The 27,910-nt window shown below is 40.4% G+C and overlaps 1 protein-coding gene across 3 annotated transcripts in view; it reads right to left on the reverse strand.

Moving 5' to 3' along the window:
* The window catches only part of PDE8A (phosphodiesterase 8A), a 1,084,545-nt gene that overhangs the window by 727,947 nt on the left and 328,688 nt on the right, over positions 1-27,910 (reverse strand). The gene's annotated exons all lie outside the window — the stretch shown is intronic.

Raw genomic sequence — 27,910 nt, forward strand, 5'->3', positions numbered from 1 at the left:
TCTTTTCAAGATTTGATTTCACCATCACTTACCGCCCAGGTTCTAAAAATACAAAAGCAGATGCGCTTTCAAGGAAGGATCCAAAACCTCAACATTATATACCTCCAGATTCTATCATTCCACAAAATAAGTTCATTGGATTGACTTCAATCACTGAAACCTCTATAAAAGAGTATCAGAGAGCAGATCCAAAACTCCCATTAGCAGATCTACAAAAACACAGTAGTAATTTGTATTACCATGGAAACCAGATATACATTCCAGAACCTCTACGAAATGAATTGATGCATTCTGCACATGATTCTCTCCTTTCAGGACATCCTGGACTTCATAAAACACTACGCATACTACAAAGAGACTATTGGTGGCCCAATATGAAAAGTTCTGTCTCTTCCTACATTCGATCCTGTTCTGTCTGTGCTACTTGCAAACATACTAGAACTCGTCCTTATGGACTTCTACTTTCATTACCAGTTCCTGAAAGACCCTGGAAGGACATAGCAATGGACTATATAGTGGAGTTACCTCCATCCTCTAACCATAACACAATTCTAGTCATTGTTGATTTGTTTTCTAAAATGGCACACTTTATCCCACATATGGGTTTACCAACCGCATCCGAAACAGCCATATTGTTCTTGAATCATGTTGTAAAGTTACATGGACTACCTGACTCCATCACGTCTGATAGAGGATCTCAATTCACCTCTAAGTTCTGGACTCAGTTATGTTCTATACTCAAGATTACTAGGAGATTAAGTACTGCTTATCATCCCCAGACTAATGGTCAGTGCGAAAGGACTAACCAGTCTCTTGAACAGTATCTGAGATGCTATTGTACCAACCAACAGGATAACTGGTTCGCTCTGCTACCTACTGCAGAATTTGCACATAATAACATGACCAACGCATCCACAAAAACTTCGCCATTCTATATTAATTATGGTTTTCACCCTTCATACCATCTTTTCCACAGAACCGATTCTTTGCTACCTACGGTTGATCAGACAGTTAATACTATTGCTGAGGGTTTTTCTGTTCTCAAAACAACCTTACAAGAAGCTCAAGCTTCACAGAAACATCATTATGATTTGAGACGCTCGAAACCCCCTCCTTATAAACCTGGGGATAAGGTTTGGTTAAGTACCAAACACTTGAAACTCTGTATTCCAAGTAAAAAGCTTGGAAGTCTCTTTATAGGTCCCTATGACATAGTTAAGGTTGTTAATCCAAATGCTGTGACTCTTCAGCTACCTCCCTCTCTCAGGATACATCCTACATTCCATGTGTCCCTCCTGAAACCTTTCTCTCCGACAAGGGATTCCCCTCATCCGTCATTGACTAACCCTCCAGTTGTGGATGATGTTGAGTATGAAGTGGATTCTATTTTGGACTCTCGTTTATACCGCAATCAACTCCAGTACCTGGTACGATGGAAAGGTTTTGGGGCTGATGAGGACTCCTGGGAACCATACTCTAATTTATCGGCACCCCGTCTTCTTTCAATTTTCCATCGAAGACATCCCGACCGACCCAAGCCTTGATCCGCGGAGCGGCTCTTTTTAGGGGGGCGTCCTGTTATGTTCCTGTCCCTTTAAGTCAGGATGTTCAGGTATTCACATTCCTATATAAGGCCCCTCCTCCAGTCTACCTATGCTTGGTAATTTGTATTCACTTAGCTATAAGCTGAGCAACAACGAAGACACCTTGCTGATATTCCTAACCAAGGAATTTACTATTAGTAACTTCAATTGCTGTGTGCTTTTCAACTTTGGATCGTCATATTTCAGGATTCCTTATTTTGACCGGAATCCTCAAAGTATCTTACACTTGTTAAATCTGTTTCTCCCGGCTTATACATTGAAGCCGTGTATCGGCGTCTGACGTCACCGTAAGTCTCAGGAGCTCTCTCTCACTCTGGCTGCAAACAACCAACTCCTGTGCTTAATAGTAACTCACCTTGAAGCTGCGGTAACCGTTACTAATTCTTACTCTCTGAAGGTGGTAACGTATATACCTTAATTCATTTACTACTTTAAAGGACTTTCCTGCATGTTATACAGTGTGACGCTTATGCAAATTCAGCTACCTTTAACAATCTGACTGCTTGTAATTTCTATCGCTTCAGCTTGACGAACTGTGCTTTAATATTCTATGTGCATTATCAAATACCATACTGTTGATTGTGAAGGACTGCCTGCTGTTTACATGAATACTAACAACGTTATAGACTAACTAAGGATTGCCTGCTAACTAAAATCAATATAACCGTTATAGAGCTCTCCTGCTTAATTTACATAGAAACACCTCCTGGTTGCAACCTGTGTTATTTGAGGCTGACATTCACATACTAACACTAATCTATATTTACCTATCTTTTATCTACTATCTCTATAATTATCTGCATATTGCAAACTGCTATTGCAATCGGGATAATATATCTTTAAATCTCATTTCTTTCACTCTGCATCCATGCAGCAGTGACCCTCAGATCTATGAGCAAAAACTAGGTTCTTGATTACATCTAATGAACCTAAAGGTTTGGTGTGAGACTGAGTGGTCCTGCAGTTAAGGATATCAAATACTTGCACCTAACATAACACCATTAAGCCGATCACCTCCATGCATTGAGCTACTGACGGGTGTTGAATGGAATGAAGGACACGGCATGCATTTTGAAGCTTTGTTAACCTGTCTTCTGTCAGGTAAATCTTCATTTCTACAGAATCTATAAGAGTCCCCAAGAAGGGAACTCTTGTGAGTGGAAAGAGAGAACTCTTCTTTTCGTTCACCTTCCATCCATGCGACCTTAGAAATGCCAGTACTAACTTTGTATGAGACTTGGCAGTTTGAAAGCTTGAAGCTTGTATCAGAATGTCGTCTAGGTACGGAGCTACCGCAATTCCTCGCGGTCTTAGTACCGCCAGAAGAGCACCCAGAACCTTTGTGAAGATTCTCGGAGCCGTAGCCAATCCGAATGGAAGAGCTACAAACTGGTAATGCCTGTCTAGAAAGGCAAACCTTAGATACCGGTAATGATCTTTGTGAATCGGTATGTGAAGGTAAGCATCCTTTAAATCCACTGTGGTCATGTACTGACCCTTTTGGATCATGGGTAAAATTGTCCGAATAGTTTCCATTTTGAACGATGGAACTCTTAGGAATTTGTTTAGGATCTTTAAATCCAAGATTGGCCTGAAAGTTCCCTCTTTTTTGGGAACCACAAACAGATTTGAGTAAAACCCTTGTCCTTGTTCCGACCGCGGAACCGGATGGATCACTCCCATTAATAAAAGATCTTGTACGCAGCGTAGAAACGCCTCTTTCTTTATTTGGTTTGTTGACAACCTTGACAGATGAAATCTCCCTCTTGGGGGAGAGAATTTGAAGCCTAGAAGGTATCCCTGAGATATGATCTCTAACGCCCAGGGATCCTGGACATCTCTTGCCCAAGCCTGGGCGAAGAGAGAAAGTCTGCCCCCACTAGATCCGTTCCCGGATCGGGGGCCCTCGATTCATGCTGTCTTAGGGGCAGCAGCAGGTTTCCTGGCCTGCTTGCCCTTGTTCCAGGACTGGTTAGACTGTCTAGCCTTAGGTTTGGCTCTGTCTTGAGGCAGGGCATGGCCTTTACCTCCTGTAATGTCAGCGATAATTTCTTTCAACCCGGGCCCGAATAAGGTCTGCCCTTTGAAAGGTATATTAAGCAATTTAGATTTAGAAGTAACGTCAGCTGACCAGGATTTTAGCCACAGTGCTCTGCGTGCCTGAATGGCGAATCCGGAATTCTTAGCCGTAAGTTTAGTTAAATGTACTACGGCATCTGAAATAAATGAGTTAGCTAACTTAAGGGCTTTAAGCTTGTGTGTAATCTCATCTAATGGAGCTGATTCAAGTGTCTCTTCCAGAGACTCAAACCAAAATGCTGCTGCAGCCGTGACAGGCGCAATGCATGCAAGAGGTTGCAATATAAAACCTTGTTGAACAAACATTTTCTTAAGGTAACCCTCTAACTTTTTATCCATTGGATCTGAAAAGGCACAGCTATCCTCCACCGGGATAGTGGTACGCTTAGCTAAAGTAGAAACTGCTCCCTCCACCTTAGGGACAGTTTGCCATAAGTCCCGTGTGGTGGCGTCTATTGGAAACATCTTTCTAAATATCGGAGGGGGTGAGAACGGCACACCGGGTCTATCCCACTCCTTAGTAACAATTTCAGTAAGTCTCTTAGGTATAGGAAAAACGTCAGTACTCGCCGGTACCGCAAAATATTTATCCAACCTACACATTTTCTCTGGTATTGCAACTGTGTTACAATCATTCAGAGCCGCTAACACCTCCCCTAGTAATACACGGAGGTTTTCCAGCTTAAATTTAAAATTTTAAATATCTGAATCCAGTTTGTTTGGATCAGAACCGTCACCCGCAGAATGAAGCTCTCCGTCCTCATGTTCTGCAAATTGTGACGCAGTGTCTGACATGGCCCTAATATTATCAGCGCACTCTGTTCTCACCCCAGAGTGATCACGCTTACCTCTTAGTTCTGGTAATTTAGCCAAAACTTCAGTCATAACAGTAGCCATATCCTGTAATGTGATTTGTAATGGCCGCCCAGATGTACTCGGCGCTACAATATCACGCACCTCCCGAGCGGGAGATGCAGGTACTGACACGTGAGGCGAGTTAGTCGGCATAACTCTCCCCTCGTTGTTTGGTGAAATATGTTCAATTTGTACAGATTGACTTTTATTTAAAGTAGCATCAATACAGTTAGTACATAAATTTCTATTGGGCTCCACTTTGGCTTTAGCACATATAGCACAGATATCTTCCTCTGAATCAGACATGTTTAACACACTAGCAAATAAACTAGCAACTTGGAAATACTTTTCAAGTAATTTACTATAATATGAAAACGTACTGTGCCTATAAGAAGCACAGAAAAAGTTATGACAGTTGAAAATTAATAAACTGAAAAGTTATAGCATCAAATCTTTGTAAAAAACACAATTTTAGCAAAGGATTGCTCCCATTAGCAAAGGATAACTAACCCTGATAGCAGAAAAAAAAAAAAACAGAAATAAACGTTTTTTTATCACAGTCAACTACAATCTCACAGCTCTGCTGTGAGTGATTACCTCCCTCAAAACAAGTTTTGAAGACCCCTGAGTTCTGTAGAGATGAACCGGATCATGCAGGGAAGACAAAAAAACGTTTAACATTAATAAATTGAGTGTTATTAAAAAGCCTGTTGCTAGTCCCTGCAAATTAGGCTAAAGTTTTATGCATACAGTATAATTCCAGTGAAGTGCCATTCCCCAGAATACTGAAGTGTAAAATATACATACATGACAGCCTGATACCAGTTGCTGCTACTGCATTTAAGGCTGAGTTTACATTATATCGGTATGGCAGAATTTTCTCATCAATTCCATTGTCAGAAAATAATAAGCTGCTACATACCTCTTTGCAGATTAATCTGCCCGCTGTCCCCTGATCTGAAGTTTACCTCTCCTCAGATGGCCGAGAAACAGCAATATGATCTTAACTACTCCGGCTAAAATCATAGAAAAACTCAGGTAGATTCTTCTTCAAATTCTACCAGAGAAGGAATAACACACTCCGGTGCTATTATAAAATAACAAACTTTTGATTGAAGGTATGAAACTAAGTATAATCACCACAGTCCTCTCACACATCCTATCTATTCGTTGGGTGCAAGAGAATGACTGGTAATGGCAGTTAGGGGAGGAGCTATATAGCAGCTCTGCTGGGTGAATCCTCTTGCACTTCCTGTTGGGGAGGAGTTAATATCCCATAAGTAATGGATGATCCGTGGACTGGATACACTTAACAAGAGAAAAATGATTGTAGCACAGATCAATTTACAATTTTCAGTGTAACTTACCTTGCATTTGTTTCTAGTTTCACCCACATGTCTTTTTCTTACACTTTCATAAGCGCAATGTGTATTTTATAGAAACTAGCCAGCCTACAACAACAAGATAAAACCGCAAGATCTATGTGTGTAATAAGCTTAGATCAGATACGATTCAAACTGAGAAGAAACTTTATACATGCCCAAGGGACTCCCAGTTCAGCACACTCACAAAAGCTGCAAAACTCATATCACAATAGAAATATAAGGAACCAATTTTGACTTCTTGTTTACAATTTCAACATTTTTCAGTCAAGTCAGAATTATAATTTTATGATTCAGATAAGGAATGCGATTTTAAACAACTTTCCCATTTACTTCAATAAATTTGCTTTGTTCTCTTGGTATTCTTTTTTGAAAGCTAAACCTAGGTAGGCATAAACTGAGTCCTAAACCGTTGAAGGCTGCCTCTTATCTCAGTGCATTTTTACAGTTTTCACAGTCAGACAGTGCTAGTTTATCTGTGTCATATAGAGAAAAATTGTGCTCACTACCATAGAGTTATTTATGAGTCTGCACTGTTTGGCTAAAATGCAAGTCTGTCAAAAAAACTGAGATAAGGGGGAAGTCTGCAGAGGCTTAGATCCAAGATAATCACAGTGGTAAAAAGTATATAAATATAACAGTGTTGGTTATGCTAAACTGGGGATTGGGTAATAAAGGGATTATCTATCTTTTTAAACAATAACACATTTCAAGTAGACTGTCCCTTTAAGTATGATTTTTATAGATTAAACTTTGCATAATTTAAAAGGACATGATACCCAAATGTTGAAGCACTTGAAAGTAATACAGCATAGATGTAAAACGTTGACTAGAAAATGTCACCCTGAAAATCTCAATGTAAAAAAGGAAGATAATTTTATCTCAAAAGTTTCTCTATAGCCACATCCCATTATAAAGGGACTTTAAGCAGCCAATTAGGATGCTAGACCCAGAACTTGGGAGTGTGCATCTGACATGTGCAGACACAGTTTAAAGAAGGTTACAATGAAATCTCATGAGATCACAGTAAAGCTAACTATGACATCAGCATCAATGAAGCTGACTGGCTGGGGTTTTTGTCACTGCTGACAGTAGCTGAAGAATAACTGTCCAGAGAGCACATACTATTGTGAGCTAAAGGAAATTGTGAGGTAAAATATCTTCCTTTTTTACATAGAGATGCTCATTTTCTACTCAGCTATTTACAGTTATGCTGACTCACTTTTAAGTAATTTAGCAAATGGTTATTATGTCCCTTTAAGGATGATTTATATGGCATAATGTAAGTTGTCATAATGCAGCAGATTTTTAACACCTACTGCTTATACAAGTTTTTATACTTAATGTGATTCTGATTCTACAGCATAAATTCCAGCTTTTAAAATGCTTATTTTATTGAGCACTATCCTGTATGTCTGTGTTCCCATCACATAAAGAAGTGTAGGTTTACACCAGACACAAATCTAACAGTGTAAAATGTGCTGTTAGATCATCTCGTCATGGACTTTGTAGCACTAACGTATCAGTTAAGATCATCTCACCTCAGTAAAGAGCTTCAGATCATCAGGAATTATAACTTTGGGGGTTCAAAGTAGCACTCCAATCACACTGATCAAATACTTTAGAGACCATTCTGGAGTCAAACTGAAACTGTATTTCATTAATTTTTATTCAAATGAAGGCTACTAAAATGGTACAATAAATAAAATACTATAAAATAGCTTTTAATGGAAAACAGCATGTAAAGTGACATTCATACATTTGATGGGTTTTATTACTGAACCAAGACCATTTATTTTAAAATAAGCATTTAACCCATGCAAAAATGCAAGTGCAATATATTACTACTCTTAAGAGGGGCATAACCGGTAAACCAATCAGGAGCAGCATACACACATATCTTCCCAATCACTGGCTGTGTCCTGCTCAAGGATTTACACAAGTGCATGACTTTAACTAGGTTTGGTGAATAAAAATGCAGTTGTTCCCAGTAGTGCATTGTTGATGCTGAGTCGTCCTTTAACAAAGATACCAAGACATTTAAGCAAATTTAATAACAGAAGTAAATTGGAAAATGTTTACAATTACATGCTGTATCTGAATCATGAAAGTTTCATTTGGACTTTACTCCCCCTTTAAATGGATACTGGTTGATACAGGCTTTATCCTCACAACAGAAGTGGTGGGATAGCAAGAGAACTCAGGATTGTTTTGCATATGCAAAAAGATATACAGTACTAAGCATTCACTACTTTAAAAACAAAATATGGGCAATTTAAAAGGGTAGTTTGGTTTAGGTTATGAAAGATCATGTTATTAAATTTATGTTTTCAACATAGATTCAGTACCCGCTGCCAGATACTACCAAGTGTGGTGAAAGGAATCATGTTATTATCAGATGAAAACCGTTTAAATATGTCCATAGTATTCAGAGCTTTTACAGTCAAGCTAACTACGCTTTTCAGGGTTTTAAATGCTACATACCCTGTCAAAGAGAAGAATACAGACACACACAAAAAAGCATTTTAAAATCGATCTGAGAGTCAAATTTAAACTTTCATGGTTCACTTAGGACATGTAATTTTCACAGACTTTTCAATTGACTTCTGTTTTTAAAGGACCATAAAATTTGACATTTTAACAACACAACAAATGTTTAATTATTGCAAGTGAAAAACTATTGCAATACACATTTATTATTTATTTTGCAGCCTTTCTCCCAGGGAGGCTTGGGTTAATACTTTAAGGCAATTTATGCAAGCTTTTGCATACTTTTCCCTACCTCCCTAACGCCTAGATTTAGAGTTTTGTCGGTAAAAAGCCGCGTAGCTAACGCTGCTTTTTTCCCAATGCACCCTTCCAACAACGCTGGTATTTAGAGTTGTCTGAGGGGCTGCGTTAGGCTCAAAAAAGGGTGCGTTGAGCCTAACTTAGCTCCACTTCAACCCTCAATACCAGCGTTGCTTACGGTAGCGGTAAGATGGAAAAACGTGCTCGTGCACGATATCCCCATAGGAAACAATGGGGCTGAGCTGGCTGAAAAAAAAACTAACACCTGCAAAAAAGCAGCGTTCAGCGCCTAACGCAGCCCCATTGTTTCCTATGGGGAAACACTTTCTAAGTCTACACCTAACACCCTAACATGAACCCGAGTCTAAACACCCCTAAACTTACACTTATTAACCCCTAATCTGCCGCCCCCGCTATCGCTGACACCTGCATATTATTAACCCCTAATCTTCCGCTCCGGACACCGCCGCAACCTACATTATCCCTATGAACCCCTAATCTGCTGCCCCTAACACCGCCGACCCCTATATTATATTTATTAACCCCTAATCTGCCCCCCAATGTCGCCGCTACCTTACCTACACTTATTAACCCCTAATCTGTCGACCGGACCTCGCCGCCACTATAATAAATGTATTAACCCCTAAACAGCTGCACTCCCACCTCGCAAACACTATAATAAATTGTATTAACCCCTAATCTGCCCTCCCTAACATCGCTGCCACCTACCTACAATTATTAACCCCTAAACTCCCGCCCGCACCGTCGCTGCTACTATAATAAAGTTATTAACCCTTACTCTAACCCTAATACCCCCCTAAAATAAATATATTTTATATTAAACTAAATAATATTCCTAAAATTAACTAAATTATTCCTATTTAAAACTAAATACTTACCTATAAAATAAACCCTAATATAGCTACAATATAATTAATAATTACATTGTAGCTATTTTACGATTTATATTTATATAGGCAACTTTGTATTTATTTTAACTAGGTACAATAGCTATTAATAGCTACCTAGTTAAAATAAATACAAAATGACATGTAAAATAAATCCTAACCTAAGTTACAATTAAACCTAACACTACACTATCATTAAATTAATTAAATAAATTACCTACAATTAAATACAATTAAATAAACTATTCTATAATACAAAAAACCCCCACTAAATTACAAAAACTAAAAAGAATTACAAGCAGTTTAAACTAATTACACCTAATCTAAGCCCCCTAATAAAATAAAAAAGCCCCCCAAAATAAAAAATTCCTTACCCATTACAACCCACCACCCACATACCCCTACTCTAACCCACCCAAACCCCCCTTAAAAAAACCTATCACTAAGCCCCTGAAGATCTCCCTACCTTGAGTCGTCTTCACCCAGCCGAGCCGAATTCTTCATCCAAGCGGAGAAAGAAGATGTCCTCCATCCGGTAGAAGTCTTGATCCAAGCGGCAAAGAAGAGGTCCTCCATCCGGGCGAAGTCTTGATCCAAGCGGCAAAGAAGAGGTCTTTCATCCGGGCGATGTCTTCTTCCAAGCGGCATCTTATATCTTCTTTCTTCCGGATCCATCTTGATCCCACCGATGCGGAACATCCTTCTTCTCCGACGGACTAACGACGAATGAAGGTTCCTTTAAGGGACGTCATCCAAGATGGCGTCCCTTCAATTCCGATTGGCTGATAGAATTCTATCAGCCAATCGGAAATTAAGGTAGAAAAAAATCTGATTGGCTGATGCAATCAGCCAATCAGATTGAAGTTCAATCCGATTGGCTGATCCAATCAGCCAATCGTATTGAACTTGCATTCTATTGGCTGATCGGAACAGATTAGGTGTAATTAGTTTAAACTGCTTGTAATTCTTTTTTATTTTTTGTAATTTAGTATTTTTTTTTTTTGTATTATAGAATAGTTTATATAATTGTAGGTAATTTATTTAATTAATTTAATGATAGTGTAGTGTTATGTTTAATTGTAACTTAGGTTAGGATTTATTTTACATGCCATTTTGTATTTATTTTAACTAGGTAGCTATTAAATAGTTCTTAACTATTTAATAGCTATTGTACCTAGTTAAAATAAATACAAAGTTGCCTGTAAAATAAATATAAATCCTAAAATAGCTACAATGTAATTATTAATTATATTGTAGCTATATTAGGGTTTATTTTATAGGTAAGTATTTAGTTTTAAATAGGAATAATTTAGTTAATTTTAGGAATATTATTTTGTTTAATATAAATTATATTTATGTTAGGGGGGTGTTAGGGTTAGAGTTATGTTTAGGGGTTAATAACTTTATTATAGTAGCAGCGACGGTGTGGGCGGGAGATTAGGGGTTAATAATTGTAGGTAGGTGGCGGCGATGTTAGGGAGGGCAGATTAGGGGTTAATACAATTTATTATAGTGTTTGCGAGGCGGGAGTGCGGCGGTTTAGGGGTTAATACATTTATTATAGTGGCGGCGAGGTCCGGTCGGCAGATTAGAGGTTAATAAGTGTAGTTAGGTAGCGGCGACGTTGGGGGGGCAGATTAGGGGTTAATAAATATAATATGGGGTCGGCGATGTTAGGGGCAGCAGATCAGGGGTTTATAGGGATAATGTAGGTGGCAGCGGTGTCCGGTCGGCAGATTAGGGGTTAAAAAAATATTTTATAGTGGCGGCGATGTGGGGGGGCCTCGGTTTAGGGGTACATAGGTAGTTTATGGGTGTTAGTGTACTTTAGAGCACAATAGTTAAGAGCTTTATATTCACGCATTAGCCCATAAAGCTCTTAACTACTGACTTTTTTTGTCGTTAGGAGTCTTGTCGGTAGAGGCTCTACCGCTCACTTCTCCCAAGACTCCAAATACCATCGTTAGGCAGATCCCATTGAAAAGATAGGATACGCAATTGGCGTAAGGGGGTCTGCGGTAGCCTGGAATCGTGGTAGGGAAGTGAGCGGTAGACCTGTACCTGCCTGACTAAATACCAGCGGGCGGCCAAAAGCAGCTTTAGGACCCCTTAATGCTGCTTTTGACGGCTAACGCAGAACTCTAAATCTAGGTGTAAGCTTCTATGGTGTCACAAGCTTTTAAAAGGTGGATTATCTGTTTTGCATCAACAATCATGATAGGCAAATCATTCTTTGCAATAGTAACCAAGTTGAATCACTACTAAACCTCCTTAAGGGAACACAAGAGTACAAGCTACCCCAATCTGCACATGTGCAAACAGAGTTTTGTGCTATATCTGAATATAATTTTGTGATTAGCAGGGTTATTTTGTTCTGGGGGACAGGGAAATCAGTGAAAAGAATAAACATAAAGCAATATACTCATTTGACAAAATAAAGTTGCAGTTTTCATTGTAAAATTATTCTTATATATGAAGATTTATAATCATGTAGTTTACAATTTGAGTTAAGTGTCCCTTTAAATGTACATCATTCTCTTGGTATCCTTTGTTGAAAAAGCATGCCTACTGCTGGGAGCTAGCTTGTAATTTGCGTATATGCGTATATGTCTCTTGTTATTGGCTGAAAAGATGCTGCTGCTCTGGAGCTGACTTTAGCAATGTGTACAACTCCTTTGCAGGTGTTAAACACACAGTTATATGCAAGAATATGCTATAATAAAATGCTCTCACACATTAGAGCATTTTCTTTTTTGCACTTTTATGCTCCTTTAAAGTCCAAAAATTAGACATTTGGGACACAACATGAGACCAGTGGGCATATTTATCAAGGTCTGGCGGACCTAATCCGACACTGCGGATCAGGTCCGCCAGACCACGCTGAATACGGCGAGCAATACGCTCGCCGTATTCAGCATTGCACCAGCAGCTCACAAGAGCTGCTGGTTCAACGCCGGCCCCTGCAGACTCGCAGCCAATGGGCCGCCAGCAGGGGGGTGTCAATCAACCTGATCGTACTCGATCGGGTTGTATTGTGGCGATGTGTGTCCGCCTGCTCAGAGCAGGCGGACAGGTTATGGAGCAGCGGTCTGCTGTTTCTGCGGAGTCTGAAGACTCACCAGAAACAGGGGCCATCAAGCTCCTTACGGAGCTTGATAAATATGCCCCCAGGAGTGCAGCACACAAAAAGTTAAACTGGAAAGGATTCCCTTAGCGTGATGTGGTTCTTCTCATAGCAGTTATTTTCTCTTTTTTTGTAACATAACTTTACCGTGCTGAGTGCAGAGCACAGTGGCAAGAGGAAATAGAAAATGACAGGGCAAAGACACTCCTAAAAGGATTTCTGGGGAAGTAAATGCCTTTCAGCTATATTTACCCAAATCACTTCTGAAGTCAGCGACTTGTGTATCAACTACTTTGAACAAACAGGACTAAAAAGGATTTAAACCAGATAACAATTTCTCATTGTTAAAGGGTATTTACTAAATCATAGTCCTACTCTCAGGCTGTATAGAACAGAAATAAACTGTGACTATTGTTTGGTAATTCAGTAATATACACTGTTATTCTGTGGTAAACGTTAGATACACCATGGTCTCAAGGTCACAAGTATTGACCATTAATGGTGCTCTACTATAAGGTGCAACTGGAATCTTAGCAACCAAAAGAACCAATTACCATAGTAACAGAGGTTGAGAATCATTAGACCAGTACAGTAAATTTACCCCATTACTACACTCACATGATAACCCCACAAAACTATTGTGATAGACAAAAAATAAATACAAAATAAACGTTCCATTGATCTATTAATTAAGATTGTGCTTTACAAACATAGTTCAGTGCACAAATCACTGGTTAGTATGAGAGAGAGTGAGAGAGTGAGAGTGAGAGTGAGAGAGAGAGAGAGGTGTTAGGGTTTGGCAGATTAGGGGTTAAAAAATTTTTTTTAAGTGTTTGCGATGTGGGGGGCCTCAGTTTAGGGGTTAATAGGTAGTTTATGGGTGTTAGTGTACTTTTTAGCACTTTAGTTAAGAGTTTTATGCTACGGCGTTGTAGTGTAAAACTCTTAACTACTGACTTTTAAATGCGGTACCAGTCTTGACAGGAGAGGGTCTACTGCTCACTTTTTGGCAGACTCGTAATACCGGCGCTATGCAAGTGCCATTGAAAAAATAGGATACGCAACTGACGTAAGTGGATTTGCGGTATTTCCGAGTCTGGCCAAAAAAGTCAGCGGTACACCTGTACCTGCAAGACTCGTAATACCAGCGGGCGTTAAAAAGCAGCGTTGGGACCGGCCAACGCTGCTTTTTAAGCCTAACGCAAGACTAATAATCTAGCCGTAAGTCTTTTTAATACAAATATTAAAAAATAAATACATTTGCTGTCCATTTGGCAGTATATAGACAGCATTTACAGTCCCCTCTCACATTATGCAAAGTTGTGTAAACCACGGCAGGTCCAATCCTTGGAAGCAGGGACATGAAACAAAACAGTTTTGTGTCAAATTTGCCTTTATCTAATTATGCATATTTAGTAACATGGACAGCTAACCATGGATAGCCATTAGCTTAAAGGGACATTATACATTAGACTTTTCTTTGCATAAATGTTTTGTAGATGATCTATTTATATAGCCTACGCAGCTTTTTTTAAAACATTTTTTTAAAGTTTTTAAATGACATTGTGCCGATTTTCAGACTTCTAACCAAGCCCCAAAGTTTTAGGAGAATACGGATGTATACCTACTCCAGCTTGCTCCTGTTTGTGTAAAGGGTCTTTTCATATGCAGAGGAAGGGGGGTGGGGAGAGTGTCTATTTTTTGTGCTATATTGAATTGTGTTCCAGCTAACCTTTTCAACAGAGCTAAACTGGTAGCTTCTAAGTAAGTTTTTAAACGGTTTTATACTGGATTTTTAGATCAGTATCTGTGCATATTATTCTTTATAGCAGTGTCTATTACATGCAGTTATATGAAAATTGGTGTATACTAATCATTTGAAAAAGCTGATTTTGCCTGCAGAAACTGCCTCCTATACTGGTTCTGTTAATACTGCACTATTTACTGTAGAAAAGCTAGATAATCAACAGGTAGTAGCAGTGGGGTAGAAGAAAGAGTCCAGATAATTTGAAAAAGCAGTTATTTGAATACAAACAAAACGAATCTGCTACTTGGCCAAGTACATTATCCCTTTAAGGAAGTTATTTGCTAAAAATTAACTGAATGTTTTAAGCGCATCCCCCTACTTTGCTACCTGACTAGGATATCTGAAAGCAAAAATCTTTAAAAACCCTCAAAATCTCTTAAGCTACTTTTGTGGCTCAATATTTTATGTATACAGCTCCAAAACATTCCCACCTAAATTCAGAGATACTACTTAATTGTAGATATATAGTTCACTTTTCTTGTGTTAAAATTGTATACTTATACAATGTTATTATTTTGTTAGTAAAATATTAAGCACAAAATTGCATTTTCGCTAGCGCTATAATTGCACTCTACTCATAATACCAGCGCACGCATGGAAGCTTTGTGCTCACGAGAGCGCATTTCTATAGGCTCCAATGGGAGCCTTGTTCTCATGCTAATAGAGAACCTAGCGCAGTGAAGGGGGTAAGTCGCGCAGCGATGGGCAGTAAAGTTTAAAACACAATTTATGCTTACCTGATAAATTTATTTCTCTTGTGATGTATCCAGTCCACGGATCATCCATTACTTATGGGATATTCTCATTCCCAACAGGAAGTTGCAAGAGGACACCCACAGCAGAGCTGTAATATAGCTCCTCCCCTAACTGTCATAGCCAGTCATTCGACCGAAAACAAGCCGAGAAAGGAGGAACCATAGGGTGTAGTGGTTACTGTAGTTTAAATTTAAAAATTACCTGCCTTAAAATGACAGGGCGGGCCGTGGACTGGATACACCAGAAGAGAAATAAATTTATCAGGTAAGCATAAATTGTGTTTTCTCTTGTAAGGTGTATCCAGTCCACGGATCATCCATTACTTGTGGGATACCAATACCAAAGCTAAAGTACACGGATGAAGGGAGGGACAAGGCAGGAACTTAAATGGAAGGAACCACTGCCTGTAAAACCTTTCTCCCAAATATAGCCTCAGAAGAAGCAAAAGTATCAAATTTGTAAAATTTTGAAAAAGTATGAAGCGAAGACCAAGTCGCCGCCTTGCAAATCTGTTCAACAGAAGCCTCATTTTTAAAGGCCCAAGTGGAAGCCACAGCTCTAGTGGAATGAGCTGTAATCCTTTCAGGAGGCTGCTGTCCAGCAGTCTCATAGGCTAAGCGGATTAAGCTTCTTAGCCAAAAAGAAAAAAAGAGGTTGCCAAAGCCTTTTGACCTCTCCTCTGTCCAGAGTAGACAACAAACAAAGCAGATGTTTGACGAAAATCTTTAGTAGCTTGTAAGTAAAACTTTAAAGCACAGACCACGTCCAGATTGTGTAACACAAGGATGGAACCACAATCTCTTGATTGATATTCTTGTTAGATACCACCTTAGGTAAGAACCCAGGTTTGGTACGCAGGACTACCTTATCCGTATGAAAAATCAGATAAGGAGAATCACATTGTAAGGCAGATAGCTCAGAGACTCTACGAGCCGAGGAAATAGCTACCAAAAAAAAAAAAAAAAGAACTTTCCAAGATAAAAGTTTGATATCTATGGAATGAAGAGGTTCAAACGGAACTCCTTAAAGAACCTTAAGAACCAAGTTTAAACTCCATGGTGGAGCAACAGGTTTAAACACAGGCTTGATTCAAACTAAAGCCTGACAAAATGCCTGAACGTCTGGAACATCTGCCAGGCGCTAGTGCAAAAGAATAGACAGAGCAAAAATCTGTCCCTTTAAGAAACTAGCTGACAATCCTTTTTCCAAACCTTCTTGGAGAAAAGATAAAATCCTAGGAATCCTGACCTTACTCCATGAGTAACCCTTGGATTCACACCAATAAAGATATCTACGCCATACCTTATGGTAAATTTTCCTGGTGACAGGCTTTCGTGCCTGTATTAAGGTATCAATAACTGACTCGGAGAAGCCACGCTTTGATAAAATCAAGCATTCAATCTCCAGGCAGTCAGCCTCAGAGAAATTAGATTTGGATGGTTGAAAGGACCCTGAAGTAGAAGGTCCTGTCTCAGAGGCAGAGACCATGGTGGAAAGGATGACATGTCCACTAGATCTGCATACCAGGTCCTGCGTGGCCACGCAGGTGCTATCAGAATCACTGATGCTCTCTCCTGCTTGATCTTGGCAATCAGTCGAGGGAGCAGAGGAAACGGTGGAAACACATAAGCCAGGTTGAAAGACCAGGGCGCTGCTAGAGTATCTATCAGTGTCGCCTTGGGATCCCTGGACCTGGATCCGTAACACGGAAGCTTGGCGTTCTGGCGAGACGCCATGAGATCCAGTTCTGGTTTGCCCCAACGGAGAATCAGTTGTGCAAATACTTCCGGATGGAGTTCCCACTCTCCCGGATGAAAAGTCTGACAACTTAGAAAATCCGCCTCCCAGTGCTCTACACCTGGGATATGGATAGCTGATAGGTGGCAAGAGTGAATCTCTGCCCAGTGAATTATTTTTGAAACTTCTAACATCTCTAGGGAACTTCTTGTTCCCCCTCGATGGTTGATGTAAGCTACAGTCGTGATGTTGACCGACTGAAATCTGATGTACCTCAGAGTTGCTAACTGAGGCCAAACCTGAAGAGCCTTGAATATCGCTCTTAGTTCCAGAATATTTATTGGAAGGAGAGACTCCTCCTGAGTCCACGATCCCTGAGCCTTCAGGGAGTTCCAGACTGCACCCCAACCTAGAAGGCTGGCATTTGTTGTTACAATAGTCCAATCTGGCCTGCGAAGGTCATACCTTTGGACAGATGGCCCCGAGATAGCCACCAGGGAAGAGGATCCCTGGTCTCTTGGTCCAGATTCAGTTGAGGGGCCAAATCTGTGTAATCCCCGCTCCACTGACTGAGCCTGCATAGTTGCAGCGGTCTGAGATGTAAGCGTGCAAACGGCACTATGTCCATTGCCGCTACCATTAAGCCGATTACTTCCATACACTGAGCCACCAAAGGGCGCGGAATGGAATGAAGAACCCGACAGGAATTTAGAAGCTTTGATAACCTGGACTCCATCAAGGTAAATTTTCATTTCTACAGAATCTATCAGAGTCCCTAGAAAGGAAACTCTTGTGAGTGGGGATAGAGAACGCTTTTCCTCGTTCACTTTCCACCCATGGGACCTCAGAAATACCAGTACTACGTCCGTATGAGACTTGGCAATTTGGAAGTTTGACGCCTGTATCAGGATGTCGTCTAAATAAGAGGCTACTGCTATGCCCCACGGCCTTAGGACCGCCAAAAGCGACCCTAGAACCTTTGTAAATATTCTTGGGGCTGTAGCTAATCCAAAGGGAAGAGCTACAACTGGTAATGCCTGTCTTGAAAGGCAAACATGAGAAACCGATGATGATCTTTGTGTATCTGAATGTGAAGATAAGCATCCTTTAGATCCACTGTAGTCATATATTGACCCTCCTGGATCAGTGGTAGGATGGTACGAATAGTTTCCATCTTGAACGACGGAACTTTGAGGAATTTGTTTAAGATCTTTAGATCCAAAATCGGTCTGAAGGTTCCCTCTTTTTTGGGAACCACAAACAGATTTGAGTAAAAACCCTGTTCCTGTTCCTCCTTTGGAACTGGATGGATCACTCCCATAACTAGGAGGTCTCGTACACAGTGTAAGAATGCCTCACTCTTTATCTGGTTTGCAGATAATTGTGAAAGGTGAAATCTCCCTTTTGGGGGGGAAGCTTTGAAGTCCAGAAGATATCCCTGGGATATAATTTCCAACGCCCAGGGATCCTGAACATCTCTTGCCCACGCCTGGGCAAAGAGTGAAAGTCTGCCCCCTACTAGATCCGTTACCGGATAGGGGGTTGTTCCTTCATGCTGTCTTAGAGGCAGCAGCAGGCTTTTTGACCTGCTTACCTTTTTTCCAGGTCTGGTTTGGTCTCCAGACCGTCTTGGATTGAGCAAAAGTTCCCTCTTGTTTATTATTAGAGGAAGTTGATGCCGCACCTGCCTTGAAGTTTCGAAAGGCACGAAAATTAGACTGTTTGGCCCTAGATTTGGACCTGTCCTGAGGAAGGACACAACCTTTTCCTCCCGTGATATCAGCAATAATCTCCTTCAAACCAGGCCCGAATAGGGTCTGCCCCTTGAAGGGAATGTTAAGTAGCTTAGATTTTAAAGTCACGTCAGCTGACCATGATTTAAGCCATAGCGCTCTGCGCGCCTGTATAGCAAAACCAGAATTCTTAGCCGTTAGTTTATTCAAATGAACAATGGCATCAGAAATAAAATAATTGGCTAGCTTAAGTGCTCTAAGTTTGCCAAGTATGTCATCCAATGGAGTCTCTACCTGTAAAGCCTCTTCCAGAGACTCAAACCAGTACGCCGCAGCAGCAGTGACAGGGGCAATGCATGCAATGGGCTGTAGGATAAAACCTTGTTGAATAAATATTTTCTTAAGGTAACCTAATTTTTTATCCATTGGCTCTAAAAAAGCACAACTGTCCTCGACAGGGATAGTAGTATGCTTTGCTAGAGTAGAAACTGCTCCCTCCACCTTAGGGACTGTCTGCCATAAGTCCTGTGTGGTGGCGTCTATTGGAAAACATAATTTATGCTTACCTGATAAATTTATTTCTCTTGTAGTGTATCCAGTCCACGGATCATCCATTACTTATGGGATATTAACTCCTCCCCAACAGGAAGTGCAAGAGGATTCACCCAGCAGACCTGCTATATAGCTCCTCCCCTAACTGCCATTACCAGTCATTCGACCGAAAACATGCAGAGAAAGGAAAACCATAGGGTACAGTGGTGACTGTAGTTTAATGGAAAAATTACCTGCCTTAAAGTGACAGGGCGGGCCGTGGACTGGATACACTACAAGAGAAATAAATTTATCAGGTAAGCATAAATTATGTTTTCTCTTGTTAAGTGTATCCAGTCCACGGATCATCCATTACTTATGGGATACCAATACCAAAGCTAAAGTACACGGATGACGGGAGGGACAGGCAGGCTCTTTATACGGAAGGAACCACTGCCTGAAGAACCTTTCTCCCAAAAACAGCCTCCGAAGAAGCAAAAGTGTCAAATTTGTAAAATTTGGAAAAAGTATGAAGAGAAGACCAAGTTGCAGCCTTGCAAATCTGTTCAACAGAAGCCTCATTCTTAAAGGCCCAAGTGGAAGCCACAGCTCTAGTAGAATGTGCTGTAATTCTTTCAGGAGGCTGCTGTCCAGCAGTCTCATAGGCTAACCGTATTATGCTACGAAGCCAAAAGGAGAGAGAGGTAGCCGAAGCTTTTTGACCTCTCCTCTGACCAGAATAAACGACAAACAGGGAAGACGTTTGTCGAAAATACTTAGTTGCCTGTAGATAAAATTTCAGGGCACGGACTACATCTAGATTGTGTAGCAGACGTTCCTTTTTCGAAGAAGGATTAGGACACAAAGATGTAACCACAATCTCTTAATTGATATTCCTGTTAGTGACCACCTTAGGTAGGAACCCAGGTTTAGTACGCAGAACTACCTTGTCTGAATGAAAAATCAGATAAGGAGAATCACAATGTAAGGCAGATAACTCAGAGACTCTTCGAGCCGAGGAAATCGCCATTAAAAACAGAACTTTCCAAGATAACAACTTGATATCAATGGAATGAAGGGGTTCAAACGGAACCCCCTGTAAAACATTAAGAACTAAGTTCAAACTCCATGGTGGAGCAACAGTTTTAAACACAGGCTTGATCCTAGCTAAAGCCTGACAAAAAGCTTGAACGTCCGGAACTTCTGACAGACGTTTGTGTAAAAGAATGGACAGAGCTGAAATCTGTCCCTTTAAGGAACTAGCGGATAAACCCTTTTCTAAACCTTCTTGTAGAAAAGACAATATCCTCGGAATCCTAACCTTACTCCATGAGTAACTCTTGGATTCGCACCAATATAAGTATTTGCGCCATATCTTATGGTAAATCTTTCTGGTAACAGGCTTCCTAGCCTGTATTAAGGTATCAATAACTGACTCAGAAAAACCACGTTTTGATAAAATCAAGCGTTCAATTTCCAAGCAGTCAGCTTCAGAGAAATTAGATTTGGATGTTTGAAGGGACCCTGGATCAGAAGGTCCTGTTTCAGAGGTAGCGACCAAGGTGGACAGGATGACATGTCCACTAGATCTGCATACCAAGTCCTGCGTGGCCATGCAGGCGTTATTAGAATCACTGATGCTCTCTCCTGTTTGATTCTGGCAATCAATCGAGGAAGCATCGGGAAGGGTGGAAACACATAAGCCATCCCGAAGGTCCAAGGTGCTGTCAAAGCATCTATCAGAACCGCTCCCGGATCCCTGGATCTGGACCCGTAACGAGGAAGCTTGGCGTTCTGTCAAGACGCCATGAGATCTATCTCTGGTTTGCCCCAACGTCGAAGTATTTGGGCAAAGACCTCCGGATGAAGTTCCCACTCCCCCGGATGAAAAGTCTGACGACTTAAGAAATCCGCCTCCCAGTTCTCCACTCCCGGGATGTGGATTGCTGACAGGTGGCAAGAGTGAGACTCTGCCCAGCGAATTATCTTTGATACTTCCATCATTGCTAGGGAGCTTCTTGTCCCTCCCTGATGGTTGATGTAAGCTACAGTCGTGATGTTGTCCGACTGAAACCTGATGAACCCCCGAGTTGTTAACTGGGGCCAAGCCAGAAGGGCATTGAGAACTGCTCTCAATTCCAGAATGTTTATTGGTAGGAGACTCTCCTCCTGATTCCATTGTCCCTGAGCCTTCAGAGAATTCCAGACAGCGCCCCAACCTAGTAGGCTGGCATCTGTTGTTACAATTGTCCAGTCCGGCCTGCTGAATGGCATCCCCCTGGACAGATGTGGCCGAGAAAGCCACCATAGAAGAGAATTTCTGGTCTCTTGATCCAGATTCAGAGTAGGGGACAAGTCTGAGTAATCCCCATTCCACTGACTTAGCATGCACAATTGCAGCGGTCTGAGATGTAGACGTGCAAAGGGTACTATGTCCATTGCTGCTACCATTAAGCCGATCACCTCCATGCATTGAGCTACTGACGGGTGTTAAATGGAATGAAGGACACGGCATGCATTTTGAAGCTTTGTTAACCTGTCTTCTGTCAGGTAAATCTTCATTTCTACAGAATCTATAAGAGTCCCCAAGAAGGGAACTCTTGTGAGTGGAAAGAGAGAACTCTTCTTTTCGTTCACCTTCCATCCATGCGACCTTAGAAATGCCAGTACTAACTCTGTATGAGACTTGGCAGTTTGAAAGCTTGAAGCTTGTATCAGAATGTCGTCTAGGTACGGAGCTACCGCAATTCCTCGCGGTCTTAGTACCGCCAGAAGAGCACACAGAACCTTTGTGAAGATTCTCGGAGCCGTAGCCAATCCGAATGGAAGAGCTACAAACTGGTAATGCCTGTCTAGAAAGGCAAACCTAAGATACCGGTAATGATCTTTGTGAATCGGTATGTGAAGGTAAGCATCCTTTAAATCCACTGTGGTCATGTACTGACCCTTTTGGATCATGGGTAAAATTGTCCGAATAGTTTCCATTTTGAACGATGGAACTCTTAGGAATTTGTTTAGGATCTTTAAATCCAAGATTGGCCTGAAAGTTCCCTCTTTTTTGGGAACCACAAACAGATTTGAGTAAAACCCTTGTCCTTGTTCCGACCGCGGAACCGGATGGATCACTCCCATTAATAAAAGATCTTGTACGCAGCGTAGAAACGCCTCTTTCTTTATTTGGTTTGTTGACAACCTTGACAGATGAAATCTCCCTCTTGGGGGAGAGAATTTGAAGTCTAGAAGGTATCCCCGAGATATGATCTCTAACGCCCAGGGATCCTGGACATCTCTTGCCCAAGCCTGGGCGAAGAGAGAAAGTCTGCCCCCCACTAGATCCGTTCCCGGATCGGGGGCCCTCGATTCATGCTGTCTTAGGGGCAGCAGCAGGTTTCCTGGCCTGCTTGCCCTTGTTCCAGGACTGGTTAGGTCTCCAGCCTTGTCTGTAGCGAGCAACAGCTCCTTCCTGTTTTGGTGCAGAGGAAGTTGATGCTGCTCCTGCTTTGAAATTACGAAAGGAACGAAAATTAGACTGTCTAGCCTTAGGTTTGGCTCTGTCTTGAGGCAGGGCATGGCCTTTACCTCCTGTAATGTCAGCGATAATTTCTTTCAACCCGGGCCCGAATAAGGTCTGCCCTTTGAAAGGTATATTAAGCAATTTAGAAGTAACGTCAGCTGACCAGGATTTTAGCCACAGTGCTCTGCGTGCCTGAATGGCGAATCTGGAATTCTTAGCCGTAAGTTTAGTTAAATGTACTACGGCATCTGAAATAAATGAGTTAGCTAACTTAAGGGCTTTAAGCTTGTGTGTAATCTCATCTAATGGAGCTGATTCAAGTGTCTCTTCCAGAGACTCAAACCAAAATGCTGCTGCAGCCGTGACAGGCGCAATGCATGCAAGAGGTTGCAATATAAAACCTTGTTGAACAAACATTTTCTTAAGGTAACCCTCTAACTTTTTATCCATTGGATCTGAAAAGGCACAGCTATCCTCCACCGGGATAGTGGTACGCTTAGCTAAAGTAGAAACTGCTCCCTCCACCTTAGGGACCGTTTGCCATAAGTCCCGTGTGGTGGCGTCTATTGGAAACATCTTTCTAAATATCGGAGGGGGTGAGAACGGCACACCGGGTCTATCCCACTCCTTAGTAACAATTTCAGTAAGTCTCTTAGGTATAGGAAAAACGTCAGTACTTGCCGGTACCGCAAAATATTTATCCAACCTACACATTTTCTCTGGTATTGCAACTGTGTTACAATCATTCAGAGCCGCTAACACCTCCCCTAGTAATACACGGAGGTTTTCCAGCTTAAATTTAAAATTTGAAATATCTGAATCCAGTTTGTTTGGATCAGAACCGTCACCCGCAGAATGAAGCTCTCCGTCCTCATGTTCTGCAAATTGTGACGCAGTGTCTGACATGGCCCTAATATTATCAGCGCACTCTGTTCTCACCCCAGAGTGATCACGCTTACCTCTTAGTTCTGGTAATTTAGCCAAAACTTCAGTCATAACAGTAGCCATATCCTGTAATGTGATTTGTAATGGCCGCCCAGATGTACTCGGCGCTACAATATCACGCACCTCCCGAGCGGGAGATGCAGGTACTGACACGTGAGGCGAGTTAGTCGGCATAACTCTCCCCTCGTTGTTTGGTGAAATATGTTCAATTTGTACAGATTGACTTTTATTTAAAGTAGCATCAATACAGTTAGTACATAAATTTCTATTGGGCTCCACTTTGGCTTTAGCACATATAGCACAGATATCTTCCTCTGAATCAGACATGTTTAACACACTAGCAAATAAACTAGCAACTTGGAAATACTTTTCAAGTAATTTACTATAATATGAAAACGTACTGTGCCTATAAGAAGCACAGAAAAAGTTATGACAGTTGAAAATTAATAAACTGAAAAGTTATAGCATCAAATCTTTGTAAAAAACACAATTTTAGCAAAGGATTGCTCCCATTAGCAAAGGATAACTAACCCTGATAGCAGAAAAAAAAAAAAAAAAATACAGAAATAAACTTTTTTTTTTATCACAGTCAACTACAATCTCACAGCTCTGCTGTGAGTGATTACCTCCCTCAAAACAAGTTTTGAAGACCCCTGAGTTCTGTAGAGATGAACCGGATCATGCAGGGAAGACAATAAACTTCTGACTGAATTTTTTGATGCGTAGCAAAAGAACCAAAAAAGGTCCCTCCCCCTCACACATAACAGTGAGAGAGATCAGTAAACTGTCATAAATTAAATAAAACGACTGCCAAGTGGAAAAAAATAGTGCCCAAAACATTTTTTCACCCAATACCTCAGAAAATTAAACGATTTTACATGCCAGCAAAAAACGTTTAACATTAATAAATTGAGTGTTATTAAAAAGCCTGTTGCTAGTCCCTGCAAATTAGGCTAAAGTTTTATGCATACAGTATAATTCCAGTGAAGTGCCATTCCCCAGAATACTGAAGTGTAAAATATACATACATGACAGCCTGATACCAGTTGCTGCTACTGCATTTAAGGCTGAGTTTACATTATATCGGTATGGCAGAATTTTCTCATCAATTCCATTGTCAGAAAATAATAAGCTGCTACATACCTCTTTGCAGATTAATCTGCCCGCTGTCCCCTGATCTGAAGTTTACCTCTCCTCAGATGGCCGAGAAACAGCAATATGATCTTAACTACTCCGGCTAAAATCATAGAAAAACTCAGGTAGATTCTTCTTCAAATTCTACCAGAGAAGGAATAACACACTCCGGTGCTATTATAAAATAACAAACTTTTGATTGAAGGTATGAAACTAAGTATAATCACCACAGTCCTCTCACACATCCTATCTATTCGTTGGGTGCAAGAGAATGACTGGTAATGGCAGTTAGGGGAGGAGCTATATAGCAGCTCTGCTGGGTGAATCCTCTTGCACTTCCTGTTGGGGAGGAGTTAATATCCCATAAGTAATGGATGATCCGTGGACTGGATACACTTAACAAGAGAAAACATTTTTCTAAAAATAGGAGGGGAAGAGAACGGCACACCTGGTCTATCCCATTCCTTATTAATAATTTCTGTAAACCTTTTAGGTATTGGAAAAACATCAGTACACACCGGCACTGCAAAGCATTTATCCAGTCTACAAAATTTCTCTGGCACTGCAATGGTATCACAGTCATTCAGAGCAGCTAAAACCTCCCTAAGTAACACACAGAGGTTTTCAAGCTTAAATTTAAATGTAGAAATATTAGAATCAGGTATCTTTCCTGAGTCATTAACATCACCCACTAACTGAAGCTCTCCTTCCTCAGCTTCTGCATATTGTGAGGCAGTATCAGACATGGTTCTTAAAGCGTCAGTATGCTCTGCATTTTGTCTCACCCCAGAGCTATCCCGCTAACCTCTAAGTTCAGGTAGTCTGGCTAATACCGCTGACAGTGTATTATCCATGACTGCCGCCATGTCTTGTAAAGTAAACGCTATGGGCGCCCTAGATGTACTTGGCGCCATTTGAGCGTGAGTCCCTTGGGCGGGAGTCAAAGGTCTGACACGTGGGGAGAGTTAGTCGGCATAACTTTCCCCTCGTCAGATTCCTCTGGTGATAATTTGTTTAAAAACAGAATATGATCTTTATTGCATAAAATGAAATCAGTACATTTGGTACACATTCTAAGAGGGGGTTCCACCATGGCTTTTAAACATAATGAACAAGGAGTTTCTTCTATGTCAGACATGTTTATACAGACTAGCAATGAGACTAGCAAGCTTGGAAAACACTTTAAATCAAGTTAACAAGCAAATATAAAAAACGGTACTGTGCCTTTAAGAGAAACAAATTTTGTCAGAATTTGAAAAACAGTGAAAAAATGCAGTAAATCAAACGAAATTTTTACAGTGTATGTAATAGGCTAACAGAGCATTGCATCCACTTGCAAATGGATGATTAACCCCTTAGTTCAAAAAACGGATCAAAAAAACGAAATAGACTTTTTTTTTTTTTTTTTTTGTTTTTTGTGTTTTTTTTTTAACAGTCACAACCAACTGCCACAGCAAGCTGTGGTCCTATCTTCCCCAATAAACGACTTTGGAAAGCCTTTGAGCCCTTTAGAGATGTCCTATAGCATACAGGGGACTCCTGAGGGAAGCTGGATGTCACAGTTTGTAATTTTAACTGCACCAACTGTAACTTTTATACTATAACAGTGGAAAGCCTCAGTAAAACTGTTTCTAGTCAAAATTTAAGCCAGCCATGTGGAAAAAACTAGGCCCCAATAAAGTTTTATCACCAAAGCATATATAAAAACGATTAAACATGCCAGCAAACGTTTATATTGCAATATCATAAGGGTATTACCCCTGGGAGTAAGCATGATACCAGTCGTTATTAAATCACTGTATTCAGGCTTAACTTACATTAATCCGGTATCAGCAGCATTTTCTAGTGTTTTCCATCTCTAAAAAAATTATAACTGCACATACCTGATAGCAGAATAAACTGCACGCCATTCTCTCGCTGAAGTTACCTCATCTGTGTAATCCCCTCAGACATATGTGAGAATAGCAATGGATCTTAGTTACAACCTGCTAAGATCATAGAAACCTCAGGCAGATTCTTCTTCTATTTACTGCCTGAGATAAAATAGCACAACTCCGGTACTATTTAAAAATAACAAACTTTTGATTGAAGAAAATAAACTAACTATATTTAACCACTCTCTCCTACAACATCCTAGCTTGTTGAGAGTTGCAAGAGAATGACTGGCTATGACAGTTAGGGGAGGAGCTATATTACAGCTCTGCTGTGGGTGTCCTCTTGCAACTTCCTGTTGGGAATGAGAATATCCCACAAGTAATGGATGATCCGTGGACTGGATACACCTTACAAGAGAAATATATATGTATATGAATATATACGTGTTTATATGTGTATATACACATAAATATATATGTATATAAGTATACTTTTGGGGGGGAAAAAGCTTTATACAAAGTTTACAATTAATAAGAATGTCATATATATTCATATAATGTTAATCAAGATTTTTTTCACATTGTACATACACTTACAATGGTACTATTAATGGGCAATTAAACACATCTGGATTTGCAGCATTTCAAAAACCTTGTCATATGTATTATTGTCTCAATGTTAAGATTCTTTCATATTGGTGTGTCCACATAAAATTATTTATATTTTATTGTGTTGCTTATTAATGTAAAATGTACTGATTTATTCTAGACTACTGAATGAAAAAATATAATTTTTTTTCTATATTTATGATGGATAAGAAGAAAACAAAAGTTTATATATTTATATATATATTTGTAAAATACCCACAGCCTCAGTTTTACTAAACCCTTTAATGTACTTGAAAGAGGTGATATGATAGCAACTTTCAAGTACATTAAAGGGTTTAGTAAAACTGAGGCTGTGGGTATTTTACATAAAATGGAAAATTCAAGAACAAGGGGTCATGAGCTCAAGCTAAAGGGTAGTAGATTCAGGAGTAATTTGAGGAAGCACTTCTTTACAGAAAGAGTGATTGATTTATGGAATAAACTTCCTCAAGAGGTAGTAGCAACAAACACTGTGGGGGACTTTAAAAA

The sequence above is a fragment of the Bombina bombina genome, chromosome 6 (genome assembly GCF_027579735.1).
Source record: "Bombina bombina isolate aBomBom1 chromosome 6, aBomBom1.pri, whole genome shotgun sequence".
NCBI classification, from domain to species: domain Eukaryota; kingdom Metazoa; phylum Chordata; class Amphibia; order Anura; family Bombinatoridae; genus Bombina; species Bombina bombina.